Source organism: Schistocerca serialis, chromosome 1, assembly GCF_023864345.2.
Source record: "Schistocerca serialis cubense isolate TAMUIC-IGC-003099 chromosome 1, iqSchSeri2.2, whole genome shotgun sequence".
NCBI classification, from domain to species: domain Eukaryota; kingdom Metazoa; phylum Arthropoda; class Insecta; order Orthoptera; family Acrididae; genus Schistocerca; species Schistocerca serialis.
The window spans coordinates 1,129,612,090-1,129,631,020 of record NC_064638.1 but is presented as its reverse complement, the minus strand read 5'-3'; positions in this window follow the sequence as shown (position 1 = coordinate 1,129,631,020).

Sequence of the window (18,931 nt, the reverse complement as noted above, 5' to 3'; positions counted from 1 at the left end):
TTGTCCAAGAGATGGATGTCATGACATTAGACGGTAGTTTTGTGAATTACTTCAGTTAGCCTTCTTGGGTGTCACCTCAGCTTCTGACCGATTACTGGGCACGGTTTTTGCGTTGAGAGATGAAAGGTTAGGAGCTGACCCAGCAGCAAATTCTGTGTACAATGTGATTGGGAACAGCTTAATTTCAGGGATTTCAGGTACTTCCCAAGCATTTATTTTTAATTTTTTTTTGACTCTTCATTTTCTCTCCGAGATGCAGAATGCCCTGTTTGAGAGACGACCTATTAGAGAATCGCGATTATTTTCAGCTGAAGATCCCAACATACCGGGATTGGGTCAGATGGAATCTCACGTGGAAATGTTTGGGAGGGGACCTGCAGTTCCAACATTCGCCTGATAACCAAGGGAAACATCCCAAAATAGTGGTCAGAGCTACGAGACTGAGGCGGTTTTAATTTTTTTTCTGGGTCAGTTATATCGGTTGACAATTATACACGGCCCAGTCATGTTAATGTGACCACGTCCCATAACTACTCATAGACGACATGTGGCAGCACTAACAGTGAACGGTATATGAAGGGCTTATTTCAATAGTGGTACAGGTCCATTTTTTTCATTCTGAGTATATATACTTGAATATGTCTGGTATCTCAACTGCACATTTTTCAGCGCTCATTTAACTTTAGGACTCTGTATCTCAGAATGAACAAAAATGGACTTGTACTGCTACTGAAATAAGCCCTTCGTATATAAACCGCGTCAGTGTGAGGGGGAAGGGGGTGCGAAGCGGAAAATAGTGCAGTCGTTGTCGTAATGCCGAAATGGAGAGATTTATCTCACGTCCAAAAGGCCTTGAAGCATTTCCGAAACGGCCAAGTCTGTAAACAGTTCGCGTGCCACCGTGGTTAAAGTATAATGTGCATGGCAAAATGGCTCTGTCCAAAACAAACAGAGAGGGGATGGTGGTTCAACATGAGGTGTACATGGCTGTACAGATGTGTGCGGGCGAAAAGATGTGCAACTGTTTAGCAACTTACCGTCCAGATGAAACCACAGGCTTCCTATAGTGTCTCCTCAATGATGGTTCAGCGAATGTTGCTGCTTATGGGGCTCAGCAGCAGGCACTTATTTCATACTGTCGTGTACGCAGTCTTACACAAAGTTAAGGAGAGGTGGGTTTGTAACCTCCCCCTTCCTAGTCGGACTATTGGATTGCTATATAACTGACCGTGATAGCATGCGCCTAGTGATATTTTACAGTGAGTAAGGCTATCGCTGACGAAGGAAAATAACACCGGTTAGTTGGAGGAAAGTGAAAAACAGAGTCTTCTGAAGGAAGAATCTATTCTAAGCCTAAGCTAAATACTGACGATAATTTTGAAATGGGTGGAATATAGTGCAATCACTCACGAACTGCACAGGGGGAAAAGGGTACAACGTAATATTTACTACAAAAATCACTAATAACACACACATCAAAAAAACTTTGCATCACCCCGGTTCCCAGAACTCCTGAAGGTTACGTTGACTGTGGACATCGTATCAGAGACACAGACCCTTGGACTGTTCAGAGATGTCACTAAACCCGTCCAAACCATGCATGAGCAGCGCCTATTAGACGGAGGGGGTCCGACAGCCGATCAGTTCCAGTCATTCCACAAGGAAGGAGGTACACGGCTCGTGTTGTCTGTAGTGCAACCATGCCTAGACGATCAATACCGCGGTTCGATCGCATCCGCATTTTTACTTTGTGCCTGGAAGGGATCTCAACAAGGGAAGTGTCCAGGCGTCTCGCAGTGAAGAAAAGCGATGATGTTCGGACATGGAGGAGATACAGAGAAACAGCAACTGTCGATGACAGGCCTCGCTGACGCCGTCCAAGGGCTACTACCGCAGTGTATGACCACTACCTATGGAATATGGCTCGGAGGAACCCTGACAGCAAAGCCACCATGTTGAATAATGCTTTTCGCGCAGCCACAGGACGTCGTGTTACGACTCAAACTGTGCGCAACTTCAATCCCGATGTCCAGGGCGAGGTCCATCTTTGCAACCAAGACACCATGCAGTGCGGTACAGATGGGCCCAACACCAAGCCGAATGGACCGCTCAGGATTGGCATCACGTTCTCTTCACCGATGAGTGTCGCATATGCCTTCAACCAGACAATAGTCGGAGACGATACGTGAATGCCATCCTCCGACATATAGTGCAACCATATCGGCAGCATATTGGCGAGGCATTCGTCTTCATGGACGACAATTCGTGCCCCCATCGTGCACGTCTTGCAAATGACTTCCTTCAGGATAGCAACATCGCTCGACTAGAGTGGTCAGCATGTTTTCCAGTCATGAACCCTATCGAACACGCCTGGGATAGACTGAAATGGGCTGTTTTGTGGACGACGTGACCCACCAACCACTCTGAGGGATCTATGCCAAATCACCGTTGAGGAGTGGGCCAATCTGGACCAACAGTGCCTTGATGAACTTGTGGATAGTATGCCACGAAGAATACAGGCATGCATCAATGCAAGAGGACGTGCTACTGGTTATTGTAGGTACTGGTGTGTACAGACATCTGAAGGTCTCGCTGTATAGTATGGTGCTACAACATGCAATGTGTCGTTTTCATTAGCAATAAAAAGTGCGGAAATGATGTTTATGTTGATCTCTAGTTCAATCTTCTGTACAGGTTCCGTAACTCTCGGAACCGAGGTGATGCAAAACGTTTCTTGATGTGTGTCCAAATAAACACTTATTAGCTAAAAAATGGGATAACTAAACAGTCCCCACCCTCTAGGGCAATGAATCTCCATAATCTTAAGAATGGTAATGACAAAGAAATTCAAGCAAATAATGAGTGGCTTGGCAACAGAAGATTGTCACGCTTTTCCACAGCACAACAGTTCACGAGAAAATAAATGAATCAGAAAACACTGAGTTTGCAGTTATTTATTACGAAATATTAAATTTTGAAAGTAAAATTAAATGAAGTTACTGGTTAAATGAACGACTGGCTTAACTTAAATTCAGATATGTACAACAATTACTTTCAGTATCCTCAGTGTAACGTGGTGCAAAATTTAGAAAGACGGAAGCAATTTACTTTTGATTATTGAAAGATCGAACTGAATTTCCTTGAAGCAAAAGAGCAGTTGGTTTTACTTCTAAAATAACAATAAAATGCATACCAAGCCAGCACAAGTCACTCGCTAAGCCGGGTACAGAATAAATGAAATTGCGCACTCTTAATTTGTGCTGTATCTTTCGTTATTAGTTTTGCCAGTGAAGTTTTGCATTACCTTAAGCAAATGAAGTTAATACTAAAATTTGCAAATTAGTCTAGCCTCTGTTACGCAGTACAAGAATGAACAGTTACTGAGGCGGAAAATTTAGAGTGAAAGTGGCCGTTAGCAAATACACACAACTGTCAGCAAATAGTTAACCAATTTTCGTATCCTTACGACACTCGGTGATTGCATGGAGCCGGCCGAGCGGTTCTAGGCGCTTCGGTCCGGAACCGCGCTGCTGTTACGGTCGCAGGTTCGAATCCTGCCTGGGGCATGGATGTGTGTGGTATCCTTAGGTTAGTTAGGTTTAAGTAGTTCTACGTGTAGGGGACTGATGACCTCAGATATTAAGTACCATAGTGCTTAGATCCATTTGAACTATTTTTGATTGCATGGAAAGGAAAGGGACCCCGTCTGGTGACAATGGCTTCAAATGGTTCAAATGGCTCTGAGCACTATGGGACTTAACATCTTAGGTCATCAGTCCCCTAGAACTTAGAACTACTTAAACCTAACAAACCTAAAGACATCACACACATCCATGCCCGAGGCAGGATTCGAAACTGCGACCGTAGCAGTCGTGCGGCTCGGGACTAGAACCGCTCGGCCACCGCGGCCGGCTGGTGATAATGTCTGAGGACAATGACAACACATGTACCCAACTAGTTTTAACTATTGCAAGTTATTATTCAAGTTAGTCATATTTTGTGAAAGAAATGTAACTGGATAAAGGGTCTACATTACTTTATTTGTCAGTTAACAGTCTTGCGATTTTACATGTGTATGGACGACGAAGAATGTAGCAGACGAGAATGCTGAGCTGCCGTTGTTGCTGCAGTTTGAAAACCCCGAGTCGACTCCTGACCCACGGATAATTGCGGGACAGGCAGTGGTTGGAACTGCAGCTTCCTCGGGCTGTCACCCCTACCGTGCGCTCGGTACTCGCCGGTTAACCGAATAAGGTGCGTCCAGACTGGCTCGATCATAGCTGCACACTGCTTCGGCGGGAGCGCCCAATAAACACTTCCGCACTCTTTCATCACTCGAGCTACTCTGCTTCCCCTCTGCTCGCAACGCGACAGACTCTCCATGGGCAAAGATAAACAACGGCACTGCTACTGCCATTTCTTCGCTGCTACCGATACATTTAAATCAAGTTCCCTTGGTTATTACCCAGCAATTTACAATATTTTCATTATAATTATAATCAGTTATGTACATTCAGAAATAAATACACTATTACATCGATTAATTATTAAATACAGTTTCTGTAATACAGTTTCTGTAATACAGCTTACAGATTCAGAATCAGAAGTACAGTACAAGTTATCAACGGATATTAACGGGGAAAATTTTGAAAGGTGCAGAAGGTACTTGTTCAGTATTTTCATAGATCAAAGCAATATTGATTTCGTAAAAACATTTGACTCATGATCACACCGAAGCTTTATTAACCGACGTAGTATCTTATGGGATGTGGATGGATATAATAAGATATTTGTGACTGCATTCAGTATTTTTTGGTAGAAGGGTTGCAAGTAACCTCAGGTGTGCCGAAGGGAAATGCGTTAGGATCCTTGCACTGTATATTAATCACCTGATAGACAACACTAATAGTCACAAAGGATGAGGCGACTGTTGTTAAGGGAAAGATGGAGAGGAGAAGAAATGGTTAGCGAATATGTTAACAAAACACACATCCGGCCGGGGTGGCCGAGCGGTTCTAGGCGCTACAGTCTGGAACCCTGGGACCGCTACGGTCGCAGGTTCGAATCCTGCCTCAGGCATGGATGTGTTGATGTCCTTAGTTAGTTAGGTTTAAGTAGTTCTTAGTTCTAGGGGACTGATGACCTCAGAAGTTAGTCCCATAGTCCTCAGAGCCATTTGAACCATTTGAACAAAACACACAGAAGATTTACTCAACTTTTATTTCTCCATGTGTACGAAGGCTTATTACACCTAATGCGGAAAGAAACAGAGTCCAGGTCTGAGTGTCCTCAGAGAAGCGGTTGTCTATACTACACTTTGAATGATGGAGTCGGAACCATGACTAGTGGGCGCCTGGGTAGCATCAAGTAGCGAAGAAGCTGCAAATACGATTGGGGGAGGGGGGGATTGGCTGCCGCCAACCGTTCTACATCGTAGTGGCAGAGGACACTCGTTACACCGAGCCGCTGGAGGCGCACTTCAACGGGCATGCTCCATTGGGTCCGCCAGATAATGTGCAACCACTATGGTCGTCTGAGGCAAACATGCTATTCTGAAGCCAATTTAAAAACTCCAGTAAGATGGTGTCGCTATGTGATACCAACCAAACCTCCTCATCGTCGTCGTGTAGTGTAGATGAGCGAGTGATGGGGTGAGGTAGGGGGGGGGGGGGTGCAGGGCTGGACAAAAACGGCAATGAGGAGACGGGAGCCTAAACTGAGGCTGATGCTGAGCTCCCAACTGCGCCCCAGCATATTCCCCGCGTCTACCTGGGAAAAACCAGGGAAAGGGCATGCACCCATATACCGAGACGATGAAGCAAATGAAGACAGAGGCATCTCGATGACTGCAGAGGACCTGACGTGGCACGTGGAACATCTGTCATAAGATGTTCCCCAGATAACGGTGGCTGTCGAGACAGAATGACAGTGAAAGGGCGTCCGCTTCCATCAGCTCTGGTGCCGACACCAATGACAGGGGGCCCGCAGGATCTGGAAGCACTAAGGGCAGCTGCATCCAGGCAGGCATCGAATCTGAAAGCACAAAGCCGGTGGCAGGATCACGCAATTCACATGGACGAATTTGATTCTGGTGGCGTCTCAACGATCCTGTTGGTCCCTGCAGTAGAAAGATAGAACTTCCAAGAAAACGTTCAATAGGTACTCGCTCTCTCCATACAAAACGAATTGTTAGTGATACTTTGCCTGTTTGGGCAGAGTGAGCGCCACCTGCTGTGGCAGGTCCAGAAGTGCACTGCCACCACCCGTGTAACAACTCCGCCGGCGATGACCTGTAGAGTGGTAGGGAGCAGATGGAAGACAAGAACAGCAACAGAGCTTGATCCCGTGTGTGGGAGACACTAATTTGGTCCATCTGCTGCTTAAATGTTAGTACAAAGCGTTCAGCTTTGCTGCTTGACTGTGGGTGAAACGGTGCCCTCACAATGTGGTTGATGCTGGACACGTCGCAAACCTGTTCAAACTCGAAGGCAACAAACTGTGATCTGTAGTCAGTCACAATTCCTCCAGGCAAACCCTCAAGGCATAAGATCGACGACAAGGCCTGGACTTTGAAACGAGCTACAGTAGAGTGAAAGGGAAATTTGCTGAAAGCATCAACATCGATGATCCAACGTGTATTCCAATAAGCAGCTACCAAATTCACGTGCAAACGTTGCTAAGGTGCTTGAAGTTTGGGCTGTTCAATAGAGATGGGCAAACTCTTTCATCCTCGGGAACTAGTTCATTGGTGATCTCTCTTTTTTTGGGAACCTTTCATTTTTACTCGTTCACTGTCAATTTGTGCTTGGTATACGATTCTTATAAAAAATTGAAAACTAGTAGCATAGGTGACTGAAGATGGAAGATGCCAAGAGGGGGCACTTGCCTCCGCCCTGGAGTATAGAGGTTTTATTCATAACAGAATTCTCACACACTTGTACTTTTCGTTATTCTGCAAAATCTCTCGTTTAGCCAACTGCAGCGTTATGTGGCTGGTCGCAGTGAAATAATATAAGGTGGCGCACGAAAAACTGGCCCCGAGTACAGACTGCTCGATTTGTTGCAGGATTTGTTGACCGCTACGAGCAGAATAGATAAACATGTAATAATTTGGCAGTGAAGAAATGACAAATAAGCTAATGCAAACAACAACTTCGAAACTATAGATGGCTATTGGTAGGCGACAAAGAGCAGTCTAGTACCTGGGGCCGATTTTTCGTGCGTCAGCCTGTACCACTGAAATAATATTGTAGAAGTTATCATATTCTCTTTACAAACTGTGACACGAGACACGCGATTATGGAACGCGGACTTCACTCGGCTGTAAGTCGGTCTGCCTTCCATAACAATGAACATGTTCTTTTACCTTGGATCAAAACAAGATGGAAAATGGCCACTCGTGTCTGCCACGTCCTTTGGATGTGTAACAACAAAGAAACCTGCCTTTTTTACAATTATTTCTTCTGCTGTTTATCGAAATAGTGAAGTAAGCTGACATGCCGTTTTGCTACCTGAAAAGATGTATGTATCACATAGCACGTAATTTTATGTAATTTATGTAATTATAAAATACACTCCTGGAAATTGAAATAAGAACATCGTGAATTCATTGTCCCAGGAAGGGGAAACTTTATTGACACATTCCTGGTGTCAGATACATCACATGATCACACTGACAGAACCACAGGCACATAGACACAGCCAACAGAGCATGCACAATGTCGGCACTAGTACAGTGTATATCCACCTTTCGCAGCAATGCAGGCTGCTATTCTCCCATGGAGACGATCGTAGAGATGCTGGATGTAGTCCTGTGGAACGGCTTGCCATGCCATTTCCACCTGGCGCCTCAGTTGGACCAGCGTTCGTGCTGGACGTGCAGACCGCGTGAGACTACGCTTCATCCAGTCCCAAACATGCTCAATGGGGGACAGATCCGGAGATCTTGCTGGCCAGGGTAGTTGACTTACACCTTCTAGAGCACGTTGGGTGGCACGGGATACATGCGGACGTGCATTGTCCTGTTGGAACAGCAAGTTCCCTTGCCGGTCTAGGAATGGTAGAACGATGGGTTCGATGACGGTTTGGATGTACCGTGCACTATTCAGTGTCCCCTCGACGATCACCAGTGGTGTACGGCCAGTGTAGGAGATCGCTCCCCACACCATGATGCCGGGTGTTGGCCCTGTGTGCCTCGGTCGTATGCAGTCCTGATTGTGGCGCTCACCTGCACGGCGCCAAACACGCATACGACCATCATTGGCACCAAGGCAGAAGCGACTCTCATCGCTGAAGACGACACGTCTCCATTCGTCCCTCCATTCACGCCTGTCGCGACACCACTGGAGGCGGGCTGCACGATGTTGGGGCGTGAGCGGAAGACGGCCTAACAGTGTGCGGGACCGTAGCCCAGCTTCATGGAGACGGTTGCGAATGGTCCTCGCCGATACCCCAGAAGCAACAGTGTCCCTAATTTGCTGGGAAGTGGCGGTGCGGTCCCCTACGGCACTGCGTAGGATCCTACGGTCTTGGCGTGCATCCGTGCGTCGCTGCGGTCCGGTCCCAGGTCGACGGGCACGTGCACCTTCCGCCGACCACTGGCGACAACATCGATGTACTGTGGAGACCTCACGCCCCACGTGTTGAGCAATTCGGCGGTACGTCCACCCGGCCTCCCGCATGCCCACTATACGCCCTCGCTCAAAGTCCGTCAACTGCACATACGGTTCACGTCCACGCTGTCGCGGCATGCTACCAGTGTTAAAGACTGCGATGGAGCTCCGTATGCCACGGCAAACTGGCTGACACTGACGGCGGCGGTGCAAAAATGCTGCGCAGCCAGCGCCATTCGACGGCCAACACCGCGGTTCCTGGTGTGTCCGCTGTGCCGTGCGTGTGATCATTGCTTGTACAGCCCTCTCGCAGTGTCCGGAGCAAGTATGGTGGGTCTGACACACCGGTGTCAATGTGTTCTTTTTTGCATTTCCAGGAGTGTACATTTTAATTACTGGTCATGGACGCTGAATAGAATACGAAAAGAACCAGCAGTTCAGAGTTCAAAAAAGGTATGAAACAGGTCTAGAATGGGCGTGCGCAGCGAACGAAACGAACTACTCTATACTGAACTATGAGCAGTCGGCAGTGGAACTGCGACAAGTGGCCACGCGAAGAAGGACGAATCCGGCCGAGAGAGACCGAGACAGATGGGAACGGGACCGAGGCTGGAACGAGACCGGCCGACATGCCGTTGCAGGAACGAGATGGACCGTTTCCCGTTCCCGGGAACTATAAGTAGAAAGCCGTGACCGAAGTGAACTATGAAAGACCGTTCCTTAGAATTCGTTCATCACTCGTTCAGGTCATCTTGATGAACCGTTCCTTTGGACCCGTTATTTCGCGAACGACTCATCTCTACCGTTCAAAGAACTGCTGTGGCGAAGCTGACAGATGGTCAGCACAAGCTTGGCACTGAGGCGTCAACTGTTCAGTTTGTGCATCCAGGCCGCGCCAAGTGCAATGACAGCGCACCAACTGCTTGGTGTGATCGGCGCCGCAGTAGCCTTGGTGTAGCAAACGAAGAACGTCGAGATGGAGAGGCTGGGGAACCACAACAGGTGACTGATCGTTATCGGTGCGAAGCAGAATGAGACCTTGGTGAACTGCAAGGGCGTGCCGACGGGCAAAATATTGGGGAACCACAGAACAGCGAATCTGTCTGGCTGGACGCGGCAAACCAGTGTGGATGTAGTGGAACATAATCCGCAAATCACTATACGCTGCTGTGTACTGGACAATTTTTCTTTGACTAAGCGGAAAGCTATGAGAAGCATCTGTAGCAATAAGAAGTGGAGGACGTGTCGAATGCTGAATATGGACCAAAAGTAAGGCTAGAAAGGGCATCTGCCTTGTCAGGCTTAGAAGCGGGCCGATACACACTCTCACATTGGTAATCCGACAATAAAGATCGCACGATTGCAGCTTCTGTGCTGTGCTACACTCCTGGAAATGGAAAAAAGAACACATTGACACCGGTGTGTCAGGCCCACCATACTTGCTCCGGACACTGCGAGAGGGCTGTACAAGCAATGATCACACGCACGGCACAGCGGACACACCAGGAACCGCAGTGTTGGCCGTCGAATGGCGCTAGCTGCGCAGCATTTGTGCACCGCCGCCGTCAGTGTCAGCCAGTTTGCCGTGGCATACGGAGCTCCATCGCAGTCTTTAACACTGGTAGCATGCCGCGACAGCATGGACGTGAACCGTATGTGCAGTTGACGGACTTTGAGCGAGGGCGTATAGTGGGCATGCGGGAGGCCGGGTGGACGTACCGCCGAATTGCTCAACACGTGGGGCGTGAGGTCTCCACAGTACATCGATGTTGTCGCCAGTGGTCGGCGGAAGGTGCACGTGCCCGTCGACCTGGGACCGGACCGAAGCGACGCACGGATGCACGCCAAGACCGTAGGATCCTACACAGTGCCGTAGGGGACCGCACCGCCACTTCCCAGCAAATTAGGGACACTGTTGCTCCTGGGGTATCGGCGAGGACCATTCGCAACCGTCTCCATGAAGCTGGGCTACGGTCCCGCATACCGTTAGGCCGTCTTCCGCTCACGCCCCAACATCGTGCATCCCGCCTCCAGTGGTGTCGCGACAGGCGTGAATGGAGGGACGAATGGAGACGTGTCGTCTTCAGCGATGAGAGTCGCTTCTGCCTTGGTGCCAATGATGGTCGTATGCGTGTTTGGCGCCGTGCAGGTGAGCGCCACAATCAGGACTGCATACGACCGAGGCACACAGGGCCAACACCTGGCATCATGGTGTGGGGAGCGATCTCCAACACTGGCCGTACACCACTGGTGATCGTCGAGGGGACACTGAATAGTGCACGGTACATCCAAACCGTCATCGAACCCATCGTTCTACCATTCCTAGACCGGCAAGGGAACTTGCTGTTCCAACAGGACAATGCACGTCCGCATGTATCCCGTGCCACCCAACGTGCTCTAGAAGGTGTAAGTCAACTACCCTGGCCAGCAAGATCTCCGGATCTGTCCCCCATTGAGCATGTTTGGGACTGGATGAAGCGTCGTCTCACGCGGACTGCACGTCCAGCACGAACGCTGGTCCAACTGAGGCGCCAGGGGGAAATGGCATGGCAAGCCGTTCCACAGGACTACATCCAGCATCTCTACGATCGTCTCCATGGGAGAATAGCAGCCTGCATTGCTGCGAAAGGTGGATATACACTGTACTAGTGCCGACATTGTGCGTGCTCTGTTGCCTGTGTCTATGTGCCTGTGGTTCTGTCAGTGTGATCATGTGACGTATCTGACCCCAGGAATTTGTCAATAAAGTTTCCCCTTCCTGGGACAATGAATCCACGGTGTTCTTATTTCAATTTCCAGGAGTGTAGTTGGGCCCGATGGAAGAGCTAAACAAATATTGTTGAGGTTTACAGTCTGTAACCAAGTAAAAATTTCTGCCAAAAAGATGCTGCTGAAACTTAGTGACACCATTGACAAAGCAACGCGAATAGCAGAAAAACAAAGTAAATTCAGTAGTATAGTAGAACATAACTTCTTAGCTAGAGCAGTAGAGGCGAGTAGATGACTGAACGCAGCCACTGTTTACTATTTGTTCTGCCAACAAGGGCGGACTGTAGCATCACGAGGCTCGGAGTAAGCGAAGAAAAGTGACCTTTTGTAAGTAGGCTGTTTAGGTATTTATATTGGTAACGCCATGTAGCACTCTGTATGAAAATCACTGGCTGTGCTGTGTGCAGTCTGTGGCTGGTTTGCATTGTTGTCTGTCATTGTAGTGTTGGGCAGTTGGATGTGAACAGCGCGTAGTGTTGCGCAGTTGGAGGTGAGCCGCCAGCAGTGGTGGATGTGGGGAGTAAGATGGCGGAGTTTTGAGAGCGGATGATCTGGACAGAGACAGTAAATTTATAATATTGGATATCATGGACTGATATAGATATTATGACTTTTGAACACTATTAAGGTAAATACATTGTTTGTTCTCTATCAAAATTTTTCATTTGCTAACTATGCCTATCAGTAGTTAGTGTGTTCAGTAGTTTGAATCTTTTATTTAGCTGGCAGTATTGGCGCTCGCTGTATTGCAGTAGTTTGAGTAACGAAGATTTTTGTGAGGTAAGTGATTTGTGAAAGGTATAGGTTATTTTTAGTCAAGGCCATTCTTTTGTAGGGATTATTAAAAGTCAGATTGCGTTGCGCTAAAAATATAGTGTGTCAGTTTAAGCACAGTCATTTGTAATTTTTCCAAGGAGACGTTTCATATGTCGACCCTTAGCCGAGGATACCTCACTGGAATCTTCTGATTTTTCATGTAGTTTGTGTACTTAGTGTAGCTTTTGTTTATTGCTAGCCCGTAATTGTAGACAGAATCTCCTTTGTAGTTGCAGTCTTTCATTGTTGCACAGTAAAACAGTTGTGGCATGCATGTAGATTTGCACCAAGTATTTCGCAGCTGCGCTTACACAGACACTGGACTCGCATTCGGGAGGACGATGGTTCAATCCCGCGTCCGGCCATCCTGATTTAGGTTTTCCGTGATTTCCCTAAATCGCTCCAGGCAAATGCCGGGATGGTTCCTTTCAAAGGGCACGGCCGACTTCCTTCCCCGTCCTTCCCAAATCCGATGAGACCGATGACCACGCTGTCTGGTCTCCTTCCCTAAAACAACCCAACCCTGCGCTTACAATTAACTAGATATTATTTTCAGTGCTATGTTAATGTGTTCTCTTATTTTTGCTCTTCAAATTGTGCTTTTCTGTGTTATCATGTGAAATATTGTGACAATAATGGCGTGTGAAAAACGTAACACTAGGCTCCAAAGTAAACTGAGAAATAATAGAGACGACGAGCGTAGTTTATCAGCACCACTGTGTAATGCATTAACAGACATTCAATGTAGTAATTTGGTAACTGTGCATAGGGAAAAGGAACGGACGGCAAATAATTGTGTAAACAGTGAAACAGGTAGTGAACAGGGAAGCATTATCGATCGATCGGTCGGAAACAGCTCGCCTCAGGAATCCGAAATGAAAGAAAACAATATTGCAAATACTGTAGACTCAGGTTTTGGGTCCTCACCGTTTCTGCAAATATGAGTCAAGACACATTTTCTGCTTGTCAAAATGTGAATGTTGCTGGTGAAAATGCACTGCCAAAAAGCATAGAGGAACAGATTCCAGACACTAATACATTATTATTGCAATTAATGCAACAAATGAAACAAAATCAGAGACAAACGCAGCAACAGTTAGACACAATGGAACAACACCAGAGACAAACACAGCAACAAATGGAACAAAATCAGATTCAAATTAAAGAAACACTTCAACAAACACGTGAAGATTTGAAACATCCCGGCAGATTAAAACTGCGTGCCCAACCGAGACTCGAACTCGGGACCTTTGCCTTCTGCGGGCAAGTGCTCTACCATCTGAGCTACCGAAGCACGACTCACGCCCGGTCCTCACAGCTTTACTTCAGCCAGTATCTCGTCTCCTACCTTCCAAACTTTACAGAAGCTCTCCAGCGTAACTTGCAGAACTAGCACTCCTGAAAGAAAGGATACTGCAGAGACATGGCTTAGCCACAGCCTGGGGGATGTTTCCAGAATGAGATTTTCACTCTGCAGCGGAGTGTGCGCTGATATGAAACTTCCTGGCAGATTAAAACAGGAAGGTAGGAGATGAGATACTGGCAGAAGTAAAGCTGTGAGGATCGGGCGTGAGTCATGCTTGGGTAACTCAGATGGTAGAGCACTTGCCCGCTATAGGCAAAGGTCCCGAGTTCGAGTCTCGGTCGGGCACACAGTTTTAATTTGGCAGGAAGTTTCATATCAGCGCACACTCCGCTGCAGAGTGAAAGTCTCATTCTGGAAACATCCCCCAGGCTGTGGCTAAGCCATGTCTCCGCGGTATCCTTTCTTTCAGGAGTGCTAGTTCTGCAAGTTACGCTGGAGAGCTTCTGTAAAGTTTGGAAGGTAGGAGACGAGATACTGGCAGAAGTAAAGCTATGAGGACCGGGCGTGAGTCGTGCTTCGGTAGCTCAGATGGTAGAGCACTTGCCCGCGAAAGGCAACGGTCCCGATTTCGAGTCTCGGTCGGGCACACAGATTTAATCTGCCAGTAAGTTTCATATCAGCGCACACTCCGCTGCAGAGTGAAAATCTCATTCAGGGGACGTGAAGATTTAACTGCTGAGTTACATAACATCGTATCCAAATGTCAAAGAGTCTGTAATGACGTAAAAACACAAATTTGTGAGCATTTCCAACCTATTTTTTCGCGGCATGAAAATGCATTACTGAATCACGAAGCAGCCATAAAAGAACTGCAAACTATTGTTCATGAAAATCACGACACCTTGCAAGCTAAAATTGACTCAGTTGCATCTACCGATTCGGTTACGCAACTTGTAAAAACTCAGGAAAACTTAAAGGACACAGTAGATACTTTGAAAATTTGTTCAGAAAGACACATGGAGGAAATTAGTTCATCATCAGAGAAAGCAGTCGAACTTTCGGATCAGCTAAATAATTTGTCTACAAAGGTAGATGATAATCTGAATGACACAAGGCCGGTAGTCTTTAATGATACAGAAGAGTACGAACAAATTAGGAAATTCAAACAAAATCAGAATCAAATTAACACGCAACACCAAAGAGAAATCCGGGAAGTACAAGATCAGTTGACACAGGTAATACAAGAATTACATATTTCAGAGGACACTCGCGCTCCTACACGGGAAGAGGGACTTAGAAATATGGAAAAGTCACAAAATAATAACACAGGGCATTTCGGAAATTATGAAATAAATTGGCAAGGAGCACTGAGTTTTGAGATGGAGCCGCCGAAACGACGTAACAATGACCGACATGCGACTCGCCGACATGATGATTTTGACTATAAGCTGTTCATTACTATATGTAAATTCGAAAAATTTAAGAATTCCAGCAACGACATTCATCCACAAGCATGGCTTCATCAATTCTCTCATTGTTTTCCTCCCAACTGGTCATTGGAGCACAGGTTAGAATTTATGTGTGGCTATTTAGAGAGTGAACCAGCTGTAAGAATGCGATCGGTCATTCACGATTGTCACAGTGAAGGAGAATTTTATCATGCCTTCATCTCAGCATATTGGTCTCAAGCTACACAAGAGCGAGTAAAACATAGCATCATAATGATGAAATATTTCGAACAATCGGAATTTTCTAGTCTTGTCAAATATTTCGAAGACATGTTACATAAGAATCAGTATCTTTCAAACCCATACAGCCCCTCAGAACTCATCCGCATTTGCTTAATCAAATTGCCTGAACATTTAGGACACATTATTTTGGCAGGACGTTGCAAAGACGACATTGAAGTTTTCAGAGTCTCTTACAAGAATTGGAATTTGACACTGACAATCGCGGGACGCGAAAATAGTAACACAACAATTACAGGTCACATCCGTCACAATTCCGCGATGACAGAAATAATAAATGGACACGACAAGGCTATTCTTACAACATAAATCGTGACCAAAACAGACACCACCCATATGACAACCGTTGAAAGAGTAGTAACAATTACAGGGAAAGATCACCTCTCTGCAGTAATGACTATCACAGAGACAATCAGAGAAACAGACAATATGGGAACCAAAATAATTATTATTCAGGAAGACAGAATAACTTCAGACGCAACGGTCCACCGCGCAGTTACGATTCCGGGAGAAATTCTCCACCACATGCCCGATTAGAAAGAAACTATGGAAACTACCGACATAACGACAGACCTGAATTTCATCAGAACTGGCGGGATTCAAACAGGGTACGGCCCTCTCGACAAGGTGAATTTGTAGAAGTTAGGTCTCCTAATCCCAATAACGATGCACGCCAACAAAGAGACAGACAATGACTTGCACCGCAGGCAGCCACCTGCGCCGGCTGGCTCAGAGAAAAATAACATAGACGCTAACCTTGAAAAAAAATTTTAGCATTCCTTACCGACATATACAACATGATAATTACTTTGAAGTTGAAACTCCGCGCTCTAGAAAGGGTAAAGGATTGCACCACATTTCACATATACAACCGCTTATTGAGGGAAAATCTGTTTTTTAACTTAGTCTTTGCTATAAAATTTTTCACTTCATGTTACTAGTACCCGTTGTCACACTTAGAAACTTGCAACAATGTTTTGAAGTTAACTATCCAGTCAAGAATCCTAGGGAACATATTTAGACAAGTAATTACAAATGCATTGTTATAATGAACAGAGGACACAGTGTTACTGTGTGTGTACATTCTTTCTTGTTAGTTGCACGATTACGTAACGACTATAAGGCTTACATACTTTGAACATATACTGCTAATGAGATTTTACTGCAACATTTTGGTTTACTTGAAAATACATTATGGATTTAAAGTGCTTTCTGAGAGATACCAGATGACACAGTGGTTAGTATATTTGACAGCTACACTATTATATCACGACGCTACTAAAGTGTGACACAATTTACATTGTTGCTTTTGTGCTGTATCTGCTTTATATCTGCACAGTTTTTCTGAATTCTTCTGGAAAATAAAACATGTTTTAGTAGTAACTTTTGTAGTATAGCTACAATGACACAGCCTTTTTCGTAGCACAACAATGCGTTACAGTATAGTACTTTCTTTATACGGTACTGCACGTAATAAGTACGATATCTATATGCATAGCATTTCGCTTTTGTTTATTATGAGGTAAGTACATTAACTTCCACAGAACTTTGCTTACGGACGACGATAATTACGACACTTGGCACATTTTTTACCCTTAAGTAATGACAGAGATTATCTTACAACAAGACGCACAGTTTAGCGCTACAGTACTTGTATTTGAGCGAATAATTTTTTACTTAAAACATTTATTTTTAAAGATTTTTGCGTTACAAAAATACAAAGGTTTTCTGTGATACATTTCATTCCATTGCTGTAATTTGTAACACTTGATGGTATAATTACATTAACCCTCAGGGTGGGTACATGCTTACTTTGTGTACCATGTTTTTGGCAAGCACAAGGAGCCCTAGCTAATATGGTATTTGCTTATACAACCTTACACATCGGTACCATATTTCTCTAACACATAAATTACACAGCTATCTGATCATTTAACTGAGAGACAAACCTTTTTTTTTACTATATCAGTGACACATGTTTACACAATTACACAGCTGGATAACTTCACACTTATGAAACTGAGTTTTTGCAAGTTGTGTAACCGAATCGGTAGATGCAACTGAGTCAATTTTAGCTTGCAAGGTGTCGTGATTTTCATGAACAATAGTTTGCAGTTCTTTTATGGCTGCTTTGTGAACTGTTCATATATTTTCGGAACCATTGTGATACTATGAGAGCTTTGAATGATGTATTTGGTATGGGATCATGATTTTTAAAGTACGTTTGAGGTATATGACACTATTGAAGTGGCACAGATTTTTTTTTTAGGTTTTGAAATTGTTGGAGGAAGCTATGACGATTTTGAGATTTGACTGAGGTGTTATGAGGTTATTATTACGATGACAATGTGTATTATGCTGTTGAGGTATGTTTATGATCAATAAGCTGATGCTATATGAGCAATTTATTATGATGAAATATTGAAGATGTGTCGATGAATACGTATATGTGTAATAAGGTAAGGGCTAATGAGAAGTGGTTAGGGACTCTGATTTGTGAAAAAGGATGTTGGAAACCAAGAATCTTACTTTAAGAGTTATGAAATGTGTATATATGCGTGAATGTATCACAATGCCGACGAAAATTTTTTGCACACTATTATATTTATAGGATTTTGTTTCTACACATTTGTAACGCAAATTATCGACCTGTGAAATTTTTATATGAGACTGTCACTGTAGTGAAAACTGCTGTCGTAAATATTTCCATAAGAAAGCCAAGTGACCTTGACGTAATGCCTTGTGAGTGGTCAGCTGTGCCAGCCGCCTGAAAAAAGAAAGCCATTAGGTGGAGAAAACAAAAGAGGCCATTATCCTCGCTATTGACATTTCTTTGCAGAACGCATCGCAATTGTGACACGCTCAAACTTGAAAACATATGATTACACTGTGGAGCTCTTAATTTATGATATTTACTAAAATGCCTAATGAAATGATGAGAAACATTTTACATCTATTGTCTTTCTAGTTGAGAGATTTTTTACTGCCTTTGGAGACGCCATTCGCCTAGTGAATGATGTTTCATGCCTTGCCTTATGTATTTATTTACTCATTTTGTTTAATATCTAGTTTCTAGCTGCACTGGAGCATTGGTTAAAATAAAATTTTATAGATGTACTAATATAGATATTTTATGCTTACACATCCAGTATATAATAACTTTATGATCTACTTAAAAAAAACGAGGGAGCACAAAAAGACATTTTCCCTCACAGGAATTGCATACATAATTTTTGTCAATGACTGGTAACTTTTTAGTAGTGTAAGTTAATGTGATGCATCACTCTAGCGTTAAGATCTGACATAGTTATTAGACATTTCCTATCTTTACTGTGATATTTTTCTGCTTGAGCTTTGTCATGTTTAGATATAAGTTATAGCATTTGCTGTTGCTGTTTGCCAGGCATAGTGCTACTAAATTTCACTTTGTATTACTCTGTTAAGCCAGTTTTACTACTGATTTATTTTTCTTGTTGCTGCACATTGGCTCATATTAGTTGTAATGTTGCATTTGCTCTGCTAATTTAGATTTACTGCTGCTTGCTTTGCCAATTTGCATTTTTTTGTCATTGGTGTTTGTGTTAATTGTTTTGTGCTGCTGCATTGCTCGTCCCTTAGTTTAGCATCTGAGCTCAGCAGATTTAAGTTAGCTTAAGATGGGGTAGGCTATATAAGAGAAC